Consider the following 8,499-nt stretch of genomic DNA (forward strand, 5'->3'; position numbering starts at 1 on the left):
TTGAGAGAGGCAAATCCTTAAGGAAAAAAAAATAAAATATAAGGGATAGCAAAATTACATAATAAGATAACTTTGAAATGATTTCTTCTATCTAAGACAGGATCATCTTATATGAAACTTTCTCTTTTGTTTTTAAAGACCTCTAATAAAGGAGATTTCATGATTCCTTGAATAAAGCTTCTAAAAATCACAATTTTTAGAAATGACTTCTTCTATCTAATTGGAGTCTTCCATGCTGCATTTTATTCTAGTTCTTTTTTGTTATATCATACATAGAGTTAGATAATAGTTGCTTATGCAGTAGTAACCCTTCATTTGCTTGAAGATCATTAAGATTAACCAAGGTCCAAATACTGGCTCTTCCACTGTGTGATCTAGGACAAATCAACCTCTTTCTGAGACCCTCAATTTCTCCATCTGTAAAATAGTGACTAGACTAGATAAGGTCCAATTTTCTTAATTCTAGTGCCTTTCCCTCTGTTGATTATTTCCTTTTTATCTTGTATATAGTTATTTAAAATTCTTTAGTTTATGGAATAAAACAAGCATTCTATAACAGTATAATAAAAAGATAATTACACATAAAACTGTAAATCTATTATGTACAGCTTGCTATCCCTTTTAAAAAAGTATAATAAAATTATCATGTAAATTTTTTTCTTCCCTCCCCTCTTCATATAGATGACTATCATTGGCAACTAATATGTATATATATAATTATATATCTGTAAAGTAATTATATATATATACTTCTGTTTATCAGTTCTTTCTCTGAATGAAGATAGCATTTTCATAATCATTTTTTGTTAATCTGGGCATTTATTTATTTATTTATCTATTTATTCATTTATTTGTTCACTGGAGCATTATATATATGTATATGTATATATATATATATATATATATATATATATATATATATATAGAGAGAGAGAGAGAGAGAGAGAGAGAGCGTATAAAGCACATATATATATGCTTTATACTCTTAGAAAAAGAATCCCAGGATTTTTCCTCCTGTGTGTTTTTGTTTTGCTTCCTCACAGTCCATGATACCAGCTGAGGATGCAAGCCCAATGAACCCAAACTGATGGGATGGTAGCAGATTATTCTGCCACTTTACCAGATCTTTCAATTGAACATCAAATCTGGGGCTGATTATGCCACACTTGTTTAATCTGCCTGTGAGGTTCACAACAATTTTTCCTGCTCTATGATCTCAAATTCGCCAATGTAACCATGTTTCATCATAATACTTAAGAACTAGACGATTACTTTAGAGCATGACCTAATGAGAACCTGGCATTTTCCTCACTTTTCTTCATTGTTGATGCTTTTGAGAGCATCTGCCAGGACATTCATGCACACCATGGTGGCAGCGCTGCAAGATGGAGGAAAGAGGACAAGATGGGTGAGTGAGGAGAGATATCTAATTTGGATATTTATAATAGTCAAAATGACTTATTCATTTAAAGTTTTTCCTAAAACTATTGCTATTACTATATACAATATTTTTTTGGTTTTACTTATTTTGCTCTTAATACTCTAAATCATTATTGATTGGAGAAATGTATCTAGTTATTAGAAGGTTGTATTTCCAATAGATGGTGAGCTCCTTGAGGACGAGGGTGGGGCGGACTGGGTTTTTGCCTTGCTTTTATCCTCAGCACTTAGTACAGTTCCTGGAACATGCTTATTGACAGAGTGAATCTAGGATCCCATGATCTGTGCCCTCTCCCACTAACTCTATGTGTTTTTTTTTTCTTTCCTTGTATCATAAGAGGAGATGATGACTAATGGGAAATCATGGAAGAGGATATCTTTTTTAGGATAATTGGATAGCAAATGGAGTGATAAATAGAAGATAATTCAAATTTAGGAACCAGAAAGAAGAAAAAGCAGGACTTTAGGAATAATACAATCACTGTTCTATGAGTATGTTAACAAAAAATAATTTAGAGTCATGGAATAGATTGTTGGAATCACTGAATCTGAGGCTCTGCTTACTATTATTTTTTTCTGTTCCTGACATGATTGTAATCTCTTTTCCCAATGCACTTACTTCTGAATATTAGTTATAAAGATTATTGGCAAAACTTACTAAGACCAGGGAACTTATAACTATTTTTATAAGCATTATTTTGGTAAAGCTATTTCATTATTAATGATAAATTACTTTTAAATCTAGTAAGAAACTTCAACTTGTAATGTCTTCTGAGTTCTTGCTTACTCATTTCCTACCTCATTGGGAAGCCAGTTCCCAATGAATTTGGGCCTCTCCTATAAGGAAGGGGTTGTAACCTTAGCTCAGTGGCACTGTATGGAGGCAAGGGTGTTTTATATTTATGCAAATAACCACTGTCTGTGGAGACTGAATTAAATGATTTGGAATAAATATACTGGAAAACTCAATCCCAAGTAATTCATTTAGACAGCTTCTTAATTTTTAAAACTCTGCAGCCCTAAAATGATTATGGCATATTATCTAGTGAAGCTTCTATTTTGCTTCATTTCAACATATCACCACCTCATGTTTATTTCTTTGAGGCAATTTACAAATGGAGTTTAAAGTCATATAAAATTACTTAAAGTTGTTGCCAAAAAAATGATACCATAATGCTAACAGAAACTATGGTGTTTGGGAATTACAACTAGACTTATTGGAATTGTTAATGCAAATTTCTGGAAGTCTAGATGCTTCTTGGCAGCATGTGTGAAGTGAATGGGAAATATATTTCATCTTCTGGGATAAATTTGATTCCTATAGATGACTTTTTAGAGAGATCAGGGAAGAAACAAAGAATTGCATTTTCCACAGGGCTTGTGCATAAGAAAGTTTCTGTGAACCTTATCTCCTGGAAAGTTGTTGGTTGAGCCCACAGTCTGCTAATATTGCTCAAAAGATATTCTGATGAAGTAGTTACTTTATGATAAGGGAAAAAGGAAAAGAACCTATATGTTCTAAAATATTTATAGCAGCTCTCTTTGTGGTGGCAAAGAAGTAGAAATTGTGGGGATTCCCCATCAATTGGAGAATGATTGAACAAGTTGTAGTATATGAGTGTGATAGAATATTTCTTATGGTGCTATAAGAAATGAAGAGCTCGATGATCTTAAAAAATGGATAGACTTTGAAGAGATAATAAAGAACAAATTGAGCAAAACCATGAGAATGTATATAGTAACAGTACTATTGTTTTAAAATCAACTTTGAGCAACTAAATACTTTTAGGACCTATGAAGGAAGATGTTATTTACATCCAGAGAAAGAACTGATAAATACAAGTATATATAGAATGATTCCATACACATATACACATTTGTGTCTAAAGGTAATCATCTCTAGGGTAGGAGGAGGGAAAAATTTACATGATAACTTTATCATATTTAAAGAGATTAACAAGTTGCAGTTTCATGTGTAATCATTTTTTTTATAAGATAGTGGGGTTAAGTGACTTGCCCAAGGTCACACACCTAGTTAATTATTATGTGTCTGAGACTGGATTTGAACTCAGGTCCTCCTGACTCCAAGGCTCTCTATCCACTGTGGCAATCATCTTTTTTTAAAAAAATTCTGTTATGGAAATATTTGTATTATTTCATTATTTAAAAATAAGATAAAAATAAAAAAACAAAAGTAGCCTAGGGGTCTCTTAGGATTTGGGAAATGCAGAGATAGAGGAGCATAGGCACCTACCTCAAGTTTGTGAGGGAGAACAGGAAGAAATGCTGGCAAAGTTCAAACCATGAACCAAGATAAATAAACAAGCTTCAAGAACCAGGTTGACATGGTATGGGTACAGAGAGTCTAGAGATTTGGGCAAAAAACTAAGTATAGCCATGACTTAGTCCTGACAATCTAAGGTTTTCATTCCTGAAAAGATAATACTAGTTGCTGCTCTGATATTGAGAAGGAAGAGTTTAAATTGAGACTGCTCGAAGACCATAATAATAATTTTTGTCCTTCATTCTTGAAGAGGACCATGACATTGGGGTGGTGATACCATGACAAACATATGAATTGGATTTGAGTGAGGGGGTACTGTGCTAAATCACGATTCTTACTTTTTTCTCCAGAGCTATCTGGATTTAGTGACCAGATATGAATCAGGATGACTGGAGATGGCTCTGGAGATGATGCAATCAGGGTTAAGTGACTTGTCCAAGGTCATATAACAAGTGAATATCAAGTGTCTGAGGTTGGTTTTAAACTCTTGTCCTTCTGACTCCATGACTCTATCCACGGAACCAGCTAGCTGCCCTCTGAAAATCATAAGCACCTGGAAGATAGGGTGGTATCATGGAAAGAAGACTGGACATAAAGTCCAATGATTCTAATCTGAGTTTGAATCCCAATTTTGTTACTAACAAATACTAAGACAACTCACCTACAGAGTTTACATTTCCTCATACATAAAATTTGGGGACTGGACTAGATGAACACTTAGGTGCCCCCTCCCAACTCTAAAGCATATAAACAAGACTATGATGAACAGTTTTTAAAAAATTCTGTCTTCATTCTGAGGATTCAGGGAAATCGAATAGGGATTTTATTTGCAGTTTCCTTTGGAGATGTGGAAAATTCAGGACTATCTGATTCACTTTTTTTAGTATTATCTTGCTATTCTTTTTCATTAAATGTCTTTTTGCAAAAAGAAATTGATAAGATTGGGAATTAGAGCTGCAGAAATGAATATACAAGGGACCCAAATAGTTATCATGAACCTGGAGGAGAGCTGAGAATGCAGTTACCATAATTCAGCAAGGAGAGAGTCTAATCAGTACACTCTCTCTTGGAACCTTTATTTGAAGCTTTTATTTCTGGCTCTCTACTCTATCTTTGTCATTTGACCTCCTAGTCATATGAGAGATAGCTAAATGATGAATGAATATAGACCATCAGTTGCTACAATATGACCTCCTGCAAATTTCACTACACTATTTGTTAACTAATCTTGTTGGAGGAACTCAATATTCCTGTTTCAAACCTGCTTGGTTACTTTGTAGTTCAAGTGCTTATACTACTTACTGAACAAATTTTGAGTTAGTATTTTGTTTCATAATGTTCTTAGTCTTTAATGAGGTATTACTTTATTTACCTTGGAATGTGCTCCATTCTGTTTCCCAAATATTTTATATCTTCCCTCCAGATATCCTGGGACATCTAGACCTACTGCCAAACTCATAATTTTCATTTCTTACTCTGGGACTAGGACTCAAATTAAAATTAACATGGCTTCTGGAAAGGGCATGCCAATGAGCTGCCCTATAACTCCACTTACCACCATTCCTGTAATTTCCTTAGCAAAAACTCCCCCTCCCCCTACCTCTATTCAAATATATCCCACACTTGAATTCTGGGATTCTCTTACTTTTATAATTGTATAACCAACAATCTGACACAGTAGGTGCTTACTAAATTGATTCATTTTACGTATTCATAGTATGTCCATATACTAAAACTCTGTTAGAGCTTATCTCAGTCTTGGTAAAGGTGTTTAGACTATAAATCCTCACCCTAATTCCTAATTCTAATAAGAAAATGAGATATTTCTATGATGCTTGTTCTTTGCACAAAAAGATTTCCTGTATGGGTTAGCTCTACACTCTCCAATTCAATTAAGTAAACACTTATTAAGCACCTGTTCTGGTTATGGCACTGTGGCAGGTGCTGGATAATGCCTTCTTTCCTTATTCTGACTAAGGAGAATAGTTAAGAGTACATTACCTTTAAATTACAGTAAAATCAGTGGCAGATTGGAATGTTGTTTCTTGGAACAGTGTTAGACTCAATAATGACCAAAATATCAGGCCAAATTTTGTTATTACTCTTGATCCTAGGGCATGTTTTCTTTTTTTCTTTTTATTAAAGATATTATTTGAGTTTTACAATTTTCCCCCCAATCTTACTTCCCTCCCCTCACCCCCCCCCCCATGGAAAGCAATCTGTCAGTCTTTACTTTGTTTCCATGTTGTACATTGATCCAAATTGAGTGTGATGAGAGAGAGAGAGAGAGAAATCATATCCTTAAGGAGGAAACAAAAAGTCTTAGAGACAATAAGATTAGACAATAAGATATCTGTTTTTTTCTAAATTAAAGGGAATAGTCCTTGAAATTTGTTCAAACTCCATGGCTCTTTATCTGGATACAGATGGCACTCTCCTTTGCAGACAGCCCAAAATTCTCCCTGGTTGTTTCACTGATGGAATGAGCTAGTTCATCAAGGTTGAACACCACCCCCATATTGCTGTTAGGGTGTAGTGTTTTTCTGGTTCTGCTCATCTCACTCAGCATCAGTTCATGCAAAATCCCTCCAGGTTTCCCTGAATTCCCATCCCTCCTGGTTTCTAATAGAACAATAGTGTTCCATACATATACCACAGTTTGCTAAGCCATTCCCCAATTGAAGGACATTTACTTGATTTCTAATTCTTTACCACCATAAACAGGGTTACTATGAATATTTTTGTAAAGTGATGTTTTTACCCTTTTTCATCATCTCTTCAGGGTATAGACCCAGTAGTGGTATTGCTGGGTCAAAGTGTATGCTCATTTTTGTTGCCCTTTGGGCGTAGTTCCAAATTTCTCTCCAAAAAGGTTAGATGAGTTCACAGCTCCACCAACAGTATAATAGTGTACCAGATTTCCCACAACCCTTCCAACAATGATGATTATACTTTCTGGTCATATTGGCCAGTCTGAGAGGTGTGAGGTGGTACCTCAGATCAGCTTTAATTTGTATTTCTCTAATAATTAATGACTTAGAGCAATTTTTCTTATGGCTATGGATTGCTTTGATCTCATCTGTAAGTTGCCTTTGCATATCCTTTGACCATTTGTCAATTGGGGAATGGCTTTTTGTTTTAAAAATATGACTCAGTTCTCTGTTTATTTTAGAAATGAGTCCTTTGTCAGAATCATTAGTTGTAAAGATTGTTTCCTAGGGCATGTTTTCTAAGGACAATAACCTTGAGTGATGGTAAAGTTTATTTATATATTATCTACTTGCTCAAAGATAGGCAAGAATATAGCATTTTTGGGGAACAAAGACATATTGATGTAATTCACTGATGAATTGTTAGATCATGTCATGGAATATTAGAGTAAGAAGAGGTCATGGAGATTCATGAAAGTAATTGCTTTTATGATAGAATATTAGGATTTTACCTGCTTAGCTCTCCTTGACAATATAATAATTATCAAATGACACTGAATTGGCATCTTGTTCTTTAGAAGGGGAAGGCATATAAATAACTTGTCCCCTCCTCAACTCAGCTTCAGCTAGAATAGCAGGTCTCAGAAAAATGGACCTCAGTGAATCATTTATGGAGAACAAAAGTAGCTTTCTGCCATTAACAGGATTGACTCACTTTGATTTAAATTTGACTAGTACTTTGAAAAATTAGGTAAGATGGCGACAAGAAGGGATCGAGTCTTAGGAGCTCTCTGATAAAACTCATAAGCTAAGGACTCTAACTAAACTTTCGAGAGATAGAACCCACAGAGGGACCCAGTGAGGCAGTTCTCCTACTCAAGGTAACCTGGAAAAGAGCAGAAAGGCTCTGCTCCCCGGGGTCGGAGGGCCGGCCCGCCAGAGGGGTGGCCCGCCAGAGACAAAGAACTTCAGCCTCCCGGAGGCAGCCCCAGGGTGCTGGGAGTCACAGCTCACAGCAGCGGGGGAGTCTCCTGAGTTGCACCCCGAGGAGCACTGGGCACAAAGTGGGGGAACAGCGGGGGACCTCTGCCAGAGCAAGCACGTGGAGCCCAGCCCTCAGGGCACACAGCCAGCTGCTTGGTCTTTCTGCTGCCCAGATATGGAAACAGAAGCAGGTGGATCCGGTAAGCAGGAGCCCCCAGGGCATGAGCCCATTGAGCTGAGGGAGTGAAGAGAGACTATGAGCTCTGTCCTCTGCCCCTGGAACAGGACTCTGGGGCTCTGACCACATTCAGATCCTGATCGCAGTCTAGGCCCCCCCATAGAACAGCAAGGGCCCCACCCTACCTCAGCCCTGTGGCAGAGGGGGTGCTTATGGTCATTCACAGACCAGGAGGGAGGACAGAGTCCCACACACTGAGACCCTTGTGGGAGTGTCCCAAAAGCTCAGGAAGCACCCCCAAACCAGGCCCAGGCTGGGAAAATGAGCAAGCAGAGAAACAAAAGGAAGACTATTGAGAAATATTTTGCAAATGAACCCAAGAAGGATCAAAATACTCAGTCTAAAGATGAGGAAGCACAAGCTCCTGCATCTAAAGACTCCAAGAAAAACAGAAATTGGGCTCAGGCTATGACAGAGCTCAAAAAAGACTTTGAAAATCAAATGAGGGAGTTGGAAGAAAAACTGGGAAAAGAAAGGAGAGAGATGCAGGAAAAACATGAAAATGAAGTCAGCAGCTTAGTCAAGGAAATCCAAAAAAATGCTGAAGAAAATAGCATGTTAAAAACCAGCTTAGGTCAAATGGATAAAACAGTTCAAAAAAGTTATTGAGGAGAAGAATGCTT

General features: G+C 36.6%; 1 pseudogene; it reads right to left on the reverse strand.

The window, feature by feature from the left end:
- Window positions 1-985: 985 nt before the first annotated feature.
- LOC141489959 (small ribosomal subunit protein uS8-like) lies at window positions 986-1,371 on the reverse strand (annotated as a pseudogene).
- Window positions 1,372-8,499: the final 7,128 nt, after the last annotated feature.

Source organism: Macrotis lagotis, chromosome 5 (assembly GCF_037893015.1).
Source record: "Macrotis lagotis isolate mMagLag1 chromosome 5, bilby.v1.9.chrom.fasta, whole genome shotgun sequence".
Lineage (NCBI taxonomy): Eukaryota > Metazoa > Chordata > Mammalia > Peramelemorphia > Peramelidae > Macrotis > Macrotis lagotis.